The 15,081-nt window shown below is 37.9% G+C and overlaps 1 protein-coding gene and 1 pseudogene across 3 annotated transcripts in view; one reads left to right on the forward strand and one right to left on the reverse strand.

Moving 5' to 3' along the window:
* LOC105484494 (Ral GEF with PH domain and SH3 binding motif 2) overlaps positions 1-15,081 on the forward strand; it is a 179,705-nt gene that overhangs the window by 14,027 nt on the left and 150,597 nt on the right. The window lies entirely within an intron of this gene.
* LOC105484493 (tyrosine-protein phosphatase non-receptor type 2 pseudogene) lies at positions 8,234-9,378 on the reverse strand (annotated as a pseudogene).

Below are 15,081 nucleotides of genomic sequence, written 5' to 3' on the forward strand. Positions count from 1 at the left end.
CAGGCGCATGCTGCCATGCCCGGCTAATTTTTTGTATTTTAGTAGATACAGGGTTTCACCATGTTACCCAGGCTGGTCTCGAACTCCTGAGCTTAGGCAGTCTACCCGCCTTGGCCTCCCAGAGTGCTAGGATTACAAGTGTGAGCCACGAAGGTCAGCTAATAGATGTATGTCTTAAATTTGCATTGTAAGGATTGTGAACGTCAAAACTAAATTTGAATTTTATGTTTCCTTAAATTTCTAATGAGTATCTACATGTTCTTGGGATCAGTCATATAGTTTACTAAGTTAAAATTAAATACATTTTTTAAGGATAGGCAATGGTTATAATTCTTTGATGAAAGTCTATGAATCTGGGCAAGTTACTTAACATTCAGCTTTTTTATTTGTAAATGGGTGTAATAGTGCCTTCTCATAGGATCATTGTAAGGATTTCTTTTACTCTTTCTTTCAGAATTTTGAAGATCAAATGTAATTATAGCCCAGATTCTGTTGCATCTGTGGTTATTCTAGATCTCTAGGGTTACTGGAGTAAATTATTTGTATACCTCTTCCAGTCCTGATTTAGATTTCCAGGATTTGTCTAGAACATTTTTTTGCCTTCTGGAATTAGCTTACATGACAAATCTGTATGTTTTCTGTTGCTTTTCTTAAGCTACAGTTTTGTGTGTGTGCTGAAATATTCATAGATAATTTAGGGGTTTGTAGGTGGGTGATTAGTAAGGTTTTTTTTTTTTTTTTTGCAATTTTGATATGCTGATATATTTTTGTATGTTTGTGTAGTTTAGATCCTATCTCTTAAAGCTAGAGGGACAGGAATAAGTCTACTTAAAGAGAAACATTTTGAGAATATCTTACAGATAAGAAACTCTACTTCTGACTTGCTTGTTTTGGTCCCTGGCATTTTTTAATGTTTTCTTGTAAGCACAGTACTTGAGAGTGTTATCATGGAAGTATTGTTGTTCATGTCTTCTTGGTGAGAGGCAGTCTTACATGTGAAACCACAGTAAATAACATAAAACAATATGTTGTTTTGTGTCAGATTGAAGAGCATTAGCAGTTCACAGAAGAAGAGGCTCAATGAGGACAGGAGGAGTGGTCCTTAAGGAATGTGTTTCATTTAGGTGGAAAGAACGTACTGATTATTGAAACAGCATGACTCAAGATGTGGCAGCAAGAACTAGGTTTTGTTGGCACGATTTGGATTGAAGGGTTTGTTTGGAATGTGGCGGGAAATACAGTACATTTGATGCGGTAGGACTAAATATTCAGTCCTTAGAAATGAAGCAGGGGAAATTAGAATTGAAATGATAGTACATATTGTTATTCAGTAGCTTAGCATGTCACTCTATTTCCTTTCTTCAAGAGAGCCAAAAGGTGACAGATAGAACTCATTGCCGAAAGGTTTTTAAAGATACCACTTTGAAGGTTTGGACTTAAGGGAACAAGCAGTACTAATGAAGCCATCTGTGCTGCACTTGTTTATCTAAACAGTTTGGACAGCTGAACTGGCTGTAGGAATCAAGTTAACAAACCTAGCCCCCTCATCTGCTTGATTCCAATACGGCCTAATAGATACAGCTGTAAGGATGAATAGGGTCATTGATACTACTTCTGACCCTGAACAGTATTTGAAATAATAGACGATAGTGGGTTTTCCTCCTCGGTTGTGGTACTCTTGATGGAGTATGGCAACCTTTGACTTAATAGTCACTGGACCTGTATTTCATGTCTTGTGTGATGCTGTGAATTATATGATTCCCTTAGTAACAACCAAAATTTGTATTTATAACTACTTAATTACTATAACTAAGTAGATTAGAAATCCTGGCAAGACTTTTGAGTCCCAGAGTAGTAGTGATTTATCTGAGCCAGTATCCTAGGTATGTAATTTATAATTCTGGCTTGCCCACAGTTCCTTTGGAGGAAATCTGCTTTTTCTACAGTACATTGCAGAAGAACAGACCTCAATAGCAATTTTTTTTTAACCATATAAAACTGTATTGCAGTGGATTGATCCAGCAGTGGGCATTTGACCTAAGGCCTGCTAATTCATCAGCCACCTAAAAACCCAGGATTGTCTGGTTGGGAAAATTTATAGTCAGTTATAGAAAACATGGAGTTAATTTTCTATCGAGCCATGGGAGCCGAAGCTGGAAAGATGTGTTGGTGTAGAGTCCTGTAAAACTAAAGTTTAAAGGAATGGAAAGTAGATGTAAACAGAAGCTATGAATTACAGAAATGATAAAGGAGATGAGGAAGCCATTTGGTAACTATAAAAGAGTAGGGCATATGTGCTGAGAGAAGTGCAAAATTCTGAGAGAAACCATGTGGTTTGAGAGAGAGGCACACAACACGAGAGTGAAGATTCTAGTTTCTGGCACTGTAGATGCTGTTCTTCCTTTAGTACTTCTGTGGCTCCTGCCCTTCTTGAGACTACATTCATTCCTCCCCACCCCTAGGAAAGATTGTAGGCTTTGGTGTTAGACATTTGACATTAGAATTCTGGCTGTTTTACCAGCCCCTGCAACCTTGGACAAACTGCTTAACCTCTCTGTCTCAAATCTTTCTCATCTGTAAAATGAGCATCATAACAATGCCTTTTCTCACTGGATTGATGTGAGGATTAAGTGAGAATGACACACGGAAAGCTTAGAACAATGCTAAGCGTATAACAAATGTTCAATAAGTAGTATCATATATGTAATGATATTTGAGGTAATTTGATTTTTTTTGCAACTAAAAGTCTAACTATAGTTAATCTCCTTGCTGATTCACTTAGAGCAGAGTAATCTTGTGTGAGTGGGGGCTGGGTAAACAAGATAAGGTATAAGGAGTTAGAAAATACTGTCTTATACAGTGTGAATAATAATATATTCAGCATTTAATAGATGCTTGGTGTTCTAAGCATTTTACCTGTATTAACTCATTGGATGTTTCTGTTACCTTCATTGTAAAGATGTAGAAACTAAGGCACAGAGAGGCTAACCAACTTGCCCAAGGTTATACAATATGTAAGGGACAGAAATAGAATTCAAACCCAGGTGGTTCAGTTACAGAGTTTTAATTTTTAAATATCTAATTCCTTTTCAATTCTTCCTTTTTAAAAGAAGTTAAGGAGGAGGTCTCAGTTTGTTGTTACTATTTCTTTTATGTTTTTCTAGTACTTGCTTCTCTCCCATTTTGACAAAGACGTAGTATACCGCAAGTCTAGAAACTTAGGTGGGCAAGATGTGATACTTGGTAACATTCCTGTACTGTACATGAAGTGGTATATCATCTGAAGGAAAAGTTAAAGGTTTACTATAAATCCTAACACAATTCTGTGAAACAATGAGTTGTAGCTAAGAAGCCAACAAAGGAGATAAAATGGAATTAGAAACTACACTTATTTATTCAGAAGAACGCATAAAAAGAGAAAAAAATGGGACAAATATGAAGCAGATAGCAAAATATAATAGACTTAAACCTATAAAATCTAGAAGACCTAAACACATTAAGAAGCAGAAATGGGCTGGGCGCAGTGGCTCATGCCTGTAATCCCAACACTTTGGGAGGCTGAGGTGGGCAGATCATGAGATCAGGAGATTGAGACCATCCTGGCCAACATGGTGAGACCCTGTCTCTACTAAAAATACAAAAATAAGCCAGACATGGTGACGCATGCCTGTAGTCCCAGCTACTCAGGAGGCCGAGGCAGGAGAATTGCTTGAACCTGGGAGATGGAGGTGGCAGTGAGCCGAGATCGTGCCACTGCACTCCAGCCTGGCAACAGAGTGAGATTCTGTCAAAAAAAAAAAAAAAAAAAAGAAGCAGAAATGGTGACATTGGATAAGAAAACAAGAGTTAACCATCTCCCGCCTGCAAGAAACCTTCTTTAAATATTAAGACACAAATAAGCTAAAAGTAAAAGATGGAAAAAGATACACCATGCTTGTAATAGTCAAAAGAGCATTATGTGGCTGTATTAATATCCGACAAGACCCAAGCAAAGAGTATTTCCAGGGATAAAGGATGCCATTATAAAATGATAAAGAGGACAGTTAATCAAGAGGATGTAATAGTTCTAAACATTTATGCCCTTAATATCAGAATTTCAAAATACTTTAAACAAAAACTGATAGTATTCAAAGGAGAAATTGTCATATCCCCAATTTGAGTTGGATACTTACTCTTCTTTCAATAAATGATATAATAAGCGGACAGAAAATCATAGATATATATAGTAGGCTTAAACAATACTGTCAGCCAATTTAACTCAATTAACATTTAGAGAATCTCCACCCGACGATAACAGATTATTCTCAGTTTACTCAAATATCTACAGAACATTTTTCATGATGGTCTATATTTTGGGCCACAAAAAAGTCTCAATAATTTAAAAGGATTGAGATCCTTCAGACGATGTTCTCTGATCACAGTGTAATTCAATTTGAAACTGTTAACAAAATGGGGGAAAATCTAGTCTTTGGAAACTAAACAACAGAATTTAAAATAATTTATGGTTCAAGGAAGAGATCAAAAGGGAGATTATAAAGTCTTTTGAACTGAATCAAGATGAAAACAACGTATCAGAATTTGTGGTACTGGTTGTGGTGGCTCATGCCTGTAATCCCAACACTTTGGGAGTCTGAAGTGGGAGGATCATTTATGGCCAGGAGTTCAAGGCCAGGTTGGGCAACATAGCAAAACCCTGTCTTTACAAAAAAAAAAAAATTTAAAAATTAGCCAGGCATGGTGACATATACCTGTAGTCCTAGCTACTGGAAAGGAGAATCACTTGAGCCCAGGAAATTGAGGCCAGTGAACTATGATTACGCCACTGCAGCTTGGGGCAACAGAGTGAGACCCTGTCTCTTAACAGAATAAGTAAATAAAAAAGAATTTGTGGGATACTATTGAAGTAGAACTCAGACAGAATTTATAGCCCTGAATGCCTGCATAAGAAAAGAAGATCTCAAATCATTCACTTACATTTTCTACCTTAAGGCATTAGAGGAAAAGCAGATTAAACTAATTACAGGAAAGGGAATACTAAAGATCAGTGTGGATATTATTATTGTTTAACTTTCTCCTCATTAGAAAGAATCAATGAAAATGATTTTGATGTAAAATGAAAGCAATTACAGTAAAGGAAATGATAAAGATCAGTGTGGAAATTATTGTTTTTAAACTTTCTACTAATTAGACAAAAATCAATGAAAATTGATTTTATTGGTGTTGCCACAGAACCAATTTAAGTTAAAAAATTTGTTCTGTGGCAACATCGATAAAATTGATGAAGCTCTAGCTATACTGATTGAAATCAGGAATGACAGAAGTGGCATCATTACAGAGTCTACAGATATAAAAGGAAAACAGGAATACTGTGAATAACCTTATGCCTATACATTTTAAAACAGAGATGAATTGGACAAATTTTTTGAAAGACACATACTACCAAGCTTCACTCAAGAATAGACAACCTGAAATAACCCTGTATCTGTTAAAGAAATTGAATTTGTGATTACAATATTTCCACACCAAAAAATAAATAAATAAATAACTTCAGACCCAGATGACTTCACAAGTAAATTCTGTTAAACGTTTAAGGAAGAATTAAGACCAGTTCTATATAAACACTTCCAGAAAATTGCAGAAGAAGAAATACTTCCTCACGTACTTTGTGAGCGTAGCATTACTTTCTTACTCAAACTAGATAGACATTATGAGACAAGAAGATTACACAGAAATACCTCACATGAGCATACATAAAAAAGTTCTAACCATATTTTAACAAATTGAATGTAACAGTTTATTTAAAAATACATCATAATTAACTGGGGTTTATTTCAGAAATGCAAAGTTGGTTTAACATTTAAAAAGCGCAATCATTGTAATTCACTACAATAAGTAAAAAAGAAAAACTATATGATCATCTCAGAAAATTAGGGACAGGGGAGGCAAGCATTTGATAATCTAACCTTCATTCTGGGTAGTCACTTTGAGAAAACTAGGATTAGAAAGAAACTTCTTCAGCCCAGTGAAGGATGTCTCTAAAAAAACTGTAGGTGGCATCATATTTAATGGTGAAAGACTGAATGATTTTTCCCTAAGACCAGCAACAAAACAGATGGCTACTCTCACCACTTCTGTTTCACAGTGTGCTGGAGTTGCATTGCAGCCAATACAGTCAAGAAAAATAAATAGACTGGGTGTGCTGGCTCACGCCTGTAATGCCAACACTTAGAGAGGCTGGAGAGCAGGGGTGGATCACTTGAGTTCAGGAGTTCGAGACCGTCCTGGCCAACATGGTGAAACCCCATCTCTACTAAAAATACAAAAAAATTAACCCAGCATGGTGGCGGGTGCCTGTAATCCCAGGTATTCAGGAGGCTGAGGCAGGAGGATCAGTTGAAACTGGGAGGGCGCACCACTGTACTCCAGCCGGGGCGAGAAAGTGAGACTCCATCTCAAAAAAAAAAGAAAAGAAAAGGCATCCAGATTGGAAAGGAGGAAGTAAAGTATCTTCTTTGTAGACGACATGATTGTTTGTAGAAAATCTGATGGAACTTGCTGCAAAATTTTTGGGACTAAGTGAATTTAATAAAGTTGTGGATTACAGAGTCAGTCTATAAATATCAATTGTATTTATTTAGCAATGAGCAGTTAGAAATTGAAATGTGATAAAAAGCAGTACCATTGATAATAGTATCAGATATAAAATACTGTAAACTACACAGCATTGTAGAAAGAAAGTAAAGAAGACTTAGATAAGTGGGGAGATATTCTTTGTTTATGGGTGAGAAGACTCATTGTTGCTAAGATGACAATTATCCCTAAATTGATCAATGCGATTCCAATGAAAATGCTAGCAGGCTTTTTTTGGGGCAGGGGGATAGAAATTGACAAGCTGATTCTGAAATTCATGTGGAAACGTAAAGGACGTAGAATAGCCAAAACAGCTTTGAAAAAAGAAGAACAAAGTTGGAGGTCTAATGCTATCTAACATCACAATTTATTATAAATCTATAGTGGTCAAAACAATGTTGTATTTGTATAAGAATGGCAAAATAGATCTATGGAACAGAGCAGAATCCAGCAGTAAGCCAGTACATAAATGGACAACTGAATTTTGACAAGGTGCAAAGGCAGTTCAGCAGAGAAAGGATAGTCTATTCAACAAATAATGCTGGCACAATTGGATATCCAAATGCAAACAAATGAACTTCAGTCTGTATCTTGCACTGTTTGTGAAAATGAACTCAAAATGAATCAAAGACCTAAATGGTAAAGCCTAAAATTACAAACTTTTGGCAAAATTAGGACAAAATCTTTATTTTGAGTCAGGCAAAATTTTTAGTTATAACACCAAAAGCATGATCCATAAAATAGCACATTGATAAAATGATTTTTTTTAATCAAATTGAAAATGTGCTCTTCCAAGGAGAATTCTTTTTTTTTGTTTTGTTTTGTTTTTGAGATTCTTTCTGTCACCCAGGCTGCACTGCAGTGGTGTGATCTTGGTTCACTGCAACTTTCACTTCCTGGGTTCAAGCAATTCTGCCTCAGCTTCCCAAGTAGCTGGGACTACAGGCATGTGCCACCCACCACACCTGGCTAATTTTTGTATTTTTAGTAGAGATGGGGTTTCACTATGTTGGCCAGGCTGGTCTCAAACTCCTGACCTCAGGTGATCCACCCACCTCAGACTCCCAAAGTGCTGGGATTACAGGTGTGAGCCACCATGCCCAGCTGAAAAAAGAATTCTTAAGAGAATGAAAAGACAGGCTGCAGGATAGGAGAAAATACTTGCAAATCAAATGTGTGATTAAGACCTTGTATATAGAATATATACTAATGAACTCTCAACTAAACACCAACAATCCAATTTTTTAAAATCTGCAAAATATTTGATAGATACCTCACCACAGAAGATATGCTAAGTATATGAAAAGATGTTTAGTCTTTATATATTTTTTTATTTAACAATAGTATTTAATGCTGCCAAAAAGTATAAAAATACAGTAGGAATGGCAGTACAATACAAAGTAATCTTTCCTAATTTGTTTCTTGTATATCTTTCTGCGTTTCATACACATATTATAAACACTTCACAACACATCACATTAAAGGTTCTGCAAAGTCTTATGCTGGTGGGTGCTCTTCATCCCCTGGATGTAAAGTTTACTTTGTAAACAAACAACTGTGAGGCAATCTAGAGGGTTAGCAAGCCTCACTTTAGTTTCCAGAGTGGGCTTCAGGTATTGCTTTGCACATCAGTGGTTCAAAATTTATAGCTGCAGAATATTCTCAAGTCATAAATATTAGGTGTCTGTCAATCTTGGCCTTTTTCTTTTTCGTTCATTCTCATTTAGCCTCTGTTTCATCTGCTGCACCTTCTGAGCTGTGGTGGCCTTTCTTTCCTCTCGAATACATTTCCGTAGAGCGCTCTCATTGTTCTCCTCCATTGTATCTTGCATGTTAGAAGAAAGGCCTGTACATCAGTCACCTGTCAGTTTTTATTCTTCTAGACCTATTCTGTTCCCATTGTATTTTTCAGTCATTATTTTGTTTGGTGAATGATCAAAAGCTACGAGATAAGTCTTCCTTAGAAAGTTCTTTCCATCATTTCTGTATACTAGAATCTCCCTTTATACATTTGCTCCTTATATTATAGCCATGTATGAGAATCTCAGTTGATCTGGGGTCTGAGATAAGACCCATTCGGTATTTTCTCATGTTCAATAACACTTGTTTAATGTAAATATCGTCTCCTTTTTCCATCAAAACAAGACAAGTGTCTACCAGAGAGAAGATGCCGGAGTGCCCAATGCCTGCACTACAGTGGATCACTGCAGGCCCGTGGTCAGGGTTCAATGAGCCAGATTTTCTCACTTTAAACAAGAAATTGAGAAATGAAGCTGGTGATTTAGGGACTCCAAAATCTGGCCAGGTAGTATAATGAAAGTGAGATATTGTTCTGGTTTCACCACTGTTGATATTTTCTAATTGTAGTAGATGTACTGTATAATACGACTTCATATCTTCTGACAAGAGCTTCACATTGAATCCTGTTTCTTTACAGCATCTCTTGGTCATCTGTTGGCCAGTACTGTGCATGTTTAACTGATTCTTTTTTCACAATGTGGTTCAGCATGACAACTGCTTTGGTCTTCTGCTGCCAAACCATAAGCCAGAAATGGCAGCATGTGTTAGGAAGTGGACCCTGTGTTAAGATGTAACTTCTTTGTGCTTCTTCTGTGTCAACTAAGCTGGCATTAATATGATCATTCTCAGCATTTTGCAGTTTAACACAACTGTGATCATCAAGTACAGCGGCTGCCAGCGATGCTGAGCATCCCACTCCTTTAACTCCCGCTCAATGGTGGTGGGCATGGCAGCAGGAGCGAGCTGGTGTGAGCAGAACCTGCGCCAGCAGAGAGGCTCAGGCCCCGCACGATCCACGGAGAGCCTGTATTATATTAATTATCATGTTAATAGTCACTAAAGAAATGGTAACTAAAATCAGTGAACTAGCACTGCCTACCTGAAAGACTGACCATACCAAGTGTTAGCAAAGATGTGAAAGACTAGAACTCTATACTTTGCTGTTAGGACTGTAAAACCGTTCAACTACTTTAGGAGACAGTTTGGTTGTTTCTTAAAATGTTACATACAGGCCGGGCACCATGTCTCACGCCTGTAATCCCAGCACTTTGGGAGGCTGAGGCAGGTGGATCACCTGAGGTCAGGAGTTCGAGACCAGCCTGGCCAACATGGTGAAACCCTGTCTCTGCTGAAAATATAAAAATTAGCCAGGCATCATGGCATATGCCTGTAATCCCAGCTACTCGGGAGGCTGAGGCAGGATAATCCCTTGAACCCGGGAGGCGGAGGTTGTGGTGAGCCAAGATTGCACCACTACACTCCAGCCTGGGCGACAGAGTAAGACTCTATCTCAAAAAACAAACAAACAAACAAAAAAACCTTAACATACACCTACCAGCAGTTCCATTCCTAGGTATTTACTGAAAAGACTCGTGCACTAACGTTCACAGCAGCTTTATTTATGATAGTCACAAACTGGAAAAAATGGATAAACAAATTGTGATGTAACTATACTATTTAGCAATATAAATGAATGAACTATTTATTGATAGTCACAACAACAGGGATGAATCTCAAAATAATTATGCAGAGCAAAAGAAGGCAGGCACTGGCTGGGCACGGTGACTCACACCTGTAATCCCAGCAGTTTGGGAGGCTGAGGCAGGTGGATCACCTGAGGTCGGGAGTTCAAGACCAGCCTGGTCAACATAGTGAAACCCCATCTCTACTAAAAATACAAAAATCAGCCAGTTGTGGTGGCAGACACCTGTAATCCCAGCTACTCAGGAGGCTGAGGCAGGAGAATCGCTTGAACAGGAGGCGGAGGTTGTAGTGAGCCGAGATGGCACCACTGCATTCCAGCCTGGGTGACAGAGCAAGACTCCATCTCAAAAAAAAAAAAAAAAAAAAAAAAGAAGGTAGGCACTTTGGTGGTGACTAAGTATGTTCCCTATCTTGATTTTTCATAGGTGTATACTATATATATAGTTTGAACTATATAATTTATTACATGTAACCTATATATATAAATAAAGGTTTTTTGTTGTTTTTTGTTTGTTTGTTTGTTTGTTTGTTTTACATTGATAGGGATGGAGTCTTGCTATGTTGCCTAGGCTAGTGTTGAACTCCTGGGCTCAAGCTGTCCTCTTGCTTACAGGTACACACCACCAACAACCCATTTAGTCTATCACTTAATTGATAGACTAAAATTTAGCTTTTGTTTTTGGACCAAATCTGTTTTTAAAAATTTTTAAATTCATGCAGGCTGAGTGCAGTGGCTCAAGCCTAATAATCCTAGCACTTTGGGAGGCCAAGGTGGGTGGATCACTGGAGGTCCAGAGTTTGAGACCAGTGTGGCCAACATGGTGAATCCTTGTCTTTACTGAAAATACAAAAATTAGCTGGTGCCTGTAATTCCAGCTACTTGGGAGACTGAGGCAGGAGAATCACTTGATCCCAGGAAGCAGAGGTTGCAGTGAGCCGAGATCACGCCATTGCACTCCAGCCAGGGCAACAGAGCAAAAACTTTATCTTAAAAAAAAAAAAAATATATATATATATATATATATATATATATGTGCAATAAAGATTTACTACAGATAGAAAATGATAAAAGATTGATTACAAACTTTATATAACATGCATTAGGGTTCTCTAGAGGGACTGAACTAATGGAATAGATATATATATATTAAGAGGAGTTTATTAAGTATTAACTCACAGGATCACCAGGTCCCACAATAGGCTGTCTGCAGGCTGAGGAGCAAGGAGAGCCAGTTTGAGTTCCAAAACTGAAGAACTTGGAGTCTGATGTTTGAGGGTGGGAAGCCTCCAGCATGGGAGAAAGGTGTAGGCTAGGAGGCTAGGCCAGTCTCTTCTTCACATTTTTCTGCCTGCTTATGTTCCAGCCACACTGGCAGCCGACTAGATTGTGCCCACCTGGATTAAGGGTGGGTCTGCTTTTCCCAGCCCACTGTCTCAAATGTTAATCTCTTTTGGCAACACGCTCACAGACACACCCAGAATCAATACTTTGAATCCTTCAATCCAATCAAGTTGACAGTATTAACTATCACATGCATCATTACTTCATTTTTCATATACTTTAATATATACAAAGCAGAAAAAGTTGAAAGAAATTTTGTTTTTAGAAATCATTAAGAAATAAAATTCCTTTGGAGTAGTGGTTTTCAGCTGGAGACTGTTGTCTTGGAGACATTTGATTTCACAACTGTTACTGGAATCCACTGGGTAGAGGCCAGAGATACTTCCACACAGCCTGCAATGCACAGCAAAGTCCTCCTCAACAAAGAATTATCTAGTTCCAGATGTTAGCAGTGCCAAGGTTGAGAAACCCTGATTTGGAGTATCTAAAGTCAATTTTAGTTGTTTATTATTTAATCATGTGTTATTACATGTTCATGTGTTGAATATGTTACTGCCAAAACAAGTTGCTAAACAAAAACCTTTTAAGAAAATTGTGTATTAGGCCTTTGGGGATGTGTGGATGATGTGTTCATGAGACTCTTTGATTCATGAAATAATTATTTTTGCGTAGCCACCTGGAGTTCTATTTGGATGTGTTGCAGTACTTGTTTTCATATCCTTTGAAAAAAGATGTTGAAATATTACCACTTGTACACCTCATTCCCCAACCTAGTCTGATAGAGGCCACCAGTAGAGCTTAATTTTAATTGATAGACTAAAAATTAGTTTTTTAAAAAATAATTGGTGGCTATTCAAAATCTGAAATTTAGATTTAAGATTTATTAATTTTGAATGCCTACCTAGCCAGCTTTTCTTCCAGTGTTCCATAAATAGGCCAAGATCCTGGTTCTTAGATCTAACTTTAGCAGTTTTACCGATAACCCTTGGATCTTTAGTATTTTCTTCTTTTTCCATTTTAAAAGAGAACCTTGAGGAGAGAGAAGGTAGATATGAATGGAAGAATAGGGGGAAGGACAATGATTTGGATTGGTTTGAAACGTTGGCCCCTAATATGTTGTGTTTGAGGAGTGGTATTTTTCTAAACGGAGTAATACTTGGGATTTTGTAAGTTCATTTTGATGAGGATCTTAGAAGTAGCTTGCTGCTCTTGCAGTTATCTACAGCTGCTCCAGAAGACTGATGGCTATATGACTGGATTTGATCCATGCACAGAGGTAGAGAGTACCTTACTTTGCATATTACTTACATCTATTGCACTAAAGCAATGCTTTCTGGCTGGGTGCAGTGGCTCACGCCTGCAATTCCAGCACTTTGGAAGGCTGAGGCAAGCGGATTGCCTGAGCTCGGGAGTTCAAGACCAGGGTGGGCAGTGTGGCAAAACCCCATCCCTACAAAAACAACAACAACAACACACACACACACACACACACACACACACACAAATTAGCTGAGCATGGTGGCACACACCTGTAGTCCCAGCTACGTGGAGGGCTGAGGCAGGAGGATCTCTTGAGCCTGGGAGGTTGAGGTTGCAGTGAGCCAATATCACGCCACTGTACACCAGCCTTGGTGACAGAGTGAGACTCCGTCTCAAAAATAAATAAATAAATAAATAAACAAACAAAACAGTACTTTCTGAAGTAGAATCTATCCATTTTTGTTCTAGGTGAGAGGTTGGCAAACCTCTAAAGGCCCAAAGAGTAAATAATCTATGCTTTGCAGGCCATGCAAGTCTCTGTTGCAGCTATTCAGTTCTGCCTTTGTAGTTTGAAAGCAGCCATAGACAACACATAAATGGATGAGTGGCTGTGTTCTGTTAAAATTTTATTTACAAAAATGGGGCTGGATTTAGCTTGTGGGCCAGTTTGCCAAACGCTGTTCTAGGCCACCAGTGTTTCCTCTTTGGGATATTTGACATTTTCTGCTTAATTTTCCAGTGGTGGCTTATTGCAAATAAAAGAGAGTGGCACCCTTTCACTTGCAGCTACTGTGCTGTGTGTAATGGCTTTTACTGATGATGGTATGTAATAAGTGAATGACGTGAACTTTAAGAAGTAGAATAAGGCAACCTTAGCTTTTTTCTCTCTCACAGTCTGCATGCAGCTGGTTGATGAATTCAGGCACTTTTACTTTGAAAAGTCTCTGGAATTAGGTTTTTTAATGTTCGTATTTATAATTTCTTGGCTGCAGTAGGATAATAAACCTCCTTATTGCTCCTTCTGCATTTAAGGTTCTCAAATTCATCAGTGTCCACAAATGTTACCTAAGTTACCTTTCTAAAATAAAAGTATTGTGGTACACTTCTCTGTCTATAATTATGCAGGGACTCCCAGTCGCCCAGAGCAGTGGTTCTTAACTGCTTTTTATTCCTGAGTCCCTTTGAAAATCACTAATAGCTATGGACCCAGGAAAATGAGTTTATCTTTGTGTGTGTTCATGTACACAGTTTTCATACTTCGGGGGAATTGGGCAATGTATGGCCCTAAAGTATTATGCATGTCTCTTAGTTAGGAAATCTTGATTTACATTAAAGTGCATTTCTTTCCATGCTGTCGTAAGTGGTTCATGAGCTGGCTAGAGTCTATCTTTGTAGTTTATCTTCCATGTTCACACACACACACACACACACACACACACACCCCATGCACTCCACCTCCCCAACCCATTGTGCTTTTTTCTACAAAGAACCAACATTCCTCCGTTGTGGCAATTTCTTCCATTCTTGTGGCTTTGCAAATAGCATTTCCTTGTGCCAGGATTGCCCTTACCATAAATTTCCCTTCCATATGCCCATTTTCTACTTGTTAAGACTCATCTCAGATATCAGATTCTCTGTGAAGATATTCCTGACATCTCTTCCTTGGCAGACAGAAGTAAATATGAAGAAATTCTAGCAAATGAAACAAATAGGGACACCTTTTTTCGGATTGGGGAGGAAGATGGAAGGAAGGTTTATTGGAAAGCTTTATTTGCTCTTCTTGAGAGAGAACACTATTCCATAACCTTCTGAACCTCTCTACGCCTCCTTTTCTAAACTGATTATCAGTTTCTTAAATTGATTACATTATTGATAAATAATATTTATCTTGGAGGGGTGTTAGAATAAATGACGAGCAGTGTTTGAATCTCTGTAACACCTCAATACTTATACAGGAAATTCCCTTCTTCTGGTCATTGGGTGGCTTCTGGAACTTATGCAGGAAGGAGTAAGTGTATGTTCAGAGACCTGGTACTCTCAGTTCTTAATAAAAATGTTGTGCTGAAAAACTAGGTCATAAATTTACTAGAACATTTCTTGAAATCCTTCTGGTGAAATTAAACTTTGTGGGTAAGCTACAAGTCACTATGCAAATATTTATGTTGTTATAGGTATTGTTACTTTTAAAAGACCAGAGGGATCTTTACTATTAGAGCAAAAAACTTTTTTTTTCGTAGTCAGTTGCTGATAGAATAGATTCCTGGCTTTCACAAATTAACACTTATAATTGTGGGTTCTCAGTATTCCATGAATGACAGGGAGGATGCATGGCATATGATAGTTTG

This window comes from Macaca nemestrina, chromosome 1, assembly GCF_043159975.1.
Source record: "Macaca nemestrina isolate mMacNem1 chromosome 1, mMacNem.hap1, whole genome shotgun sequence".
NCBI lineage: Eukaryota > Metazoa > Chordata > Mammalia > Primates > Cercopithecidae > Macaca > Macaca nemestrina.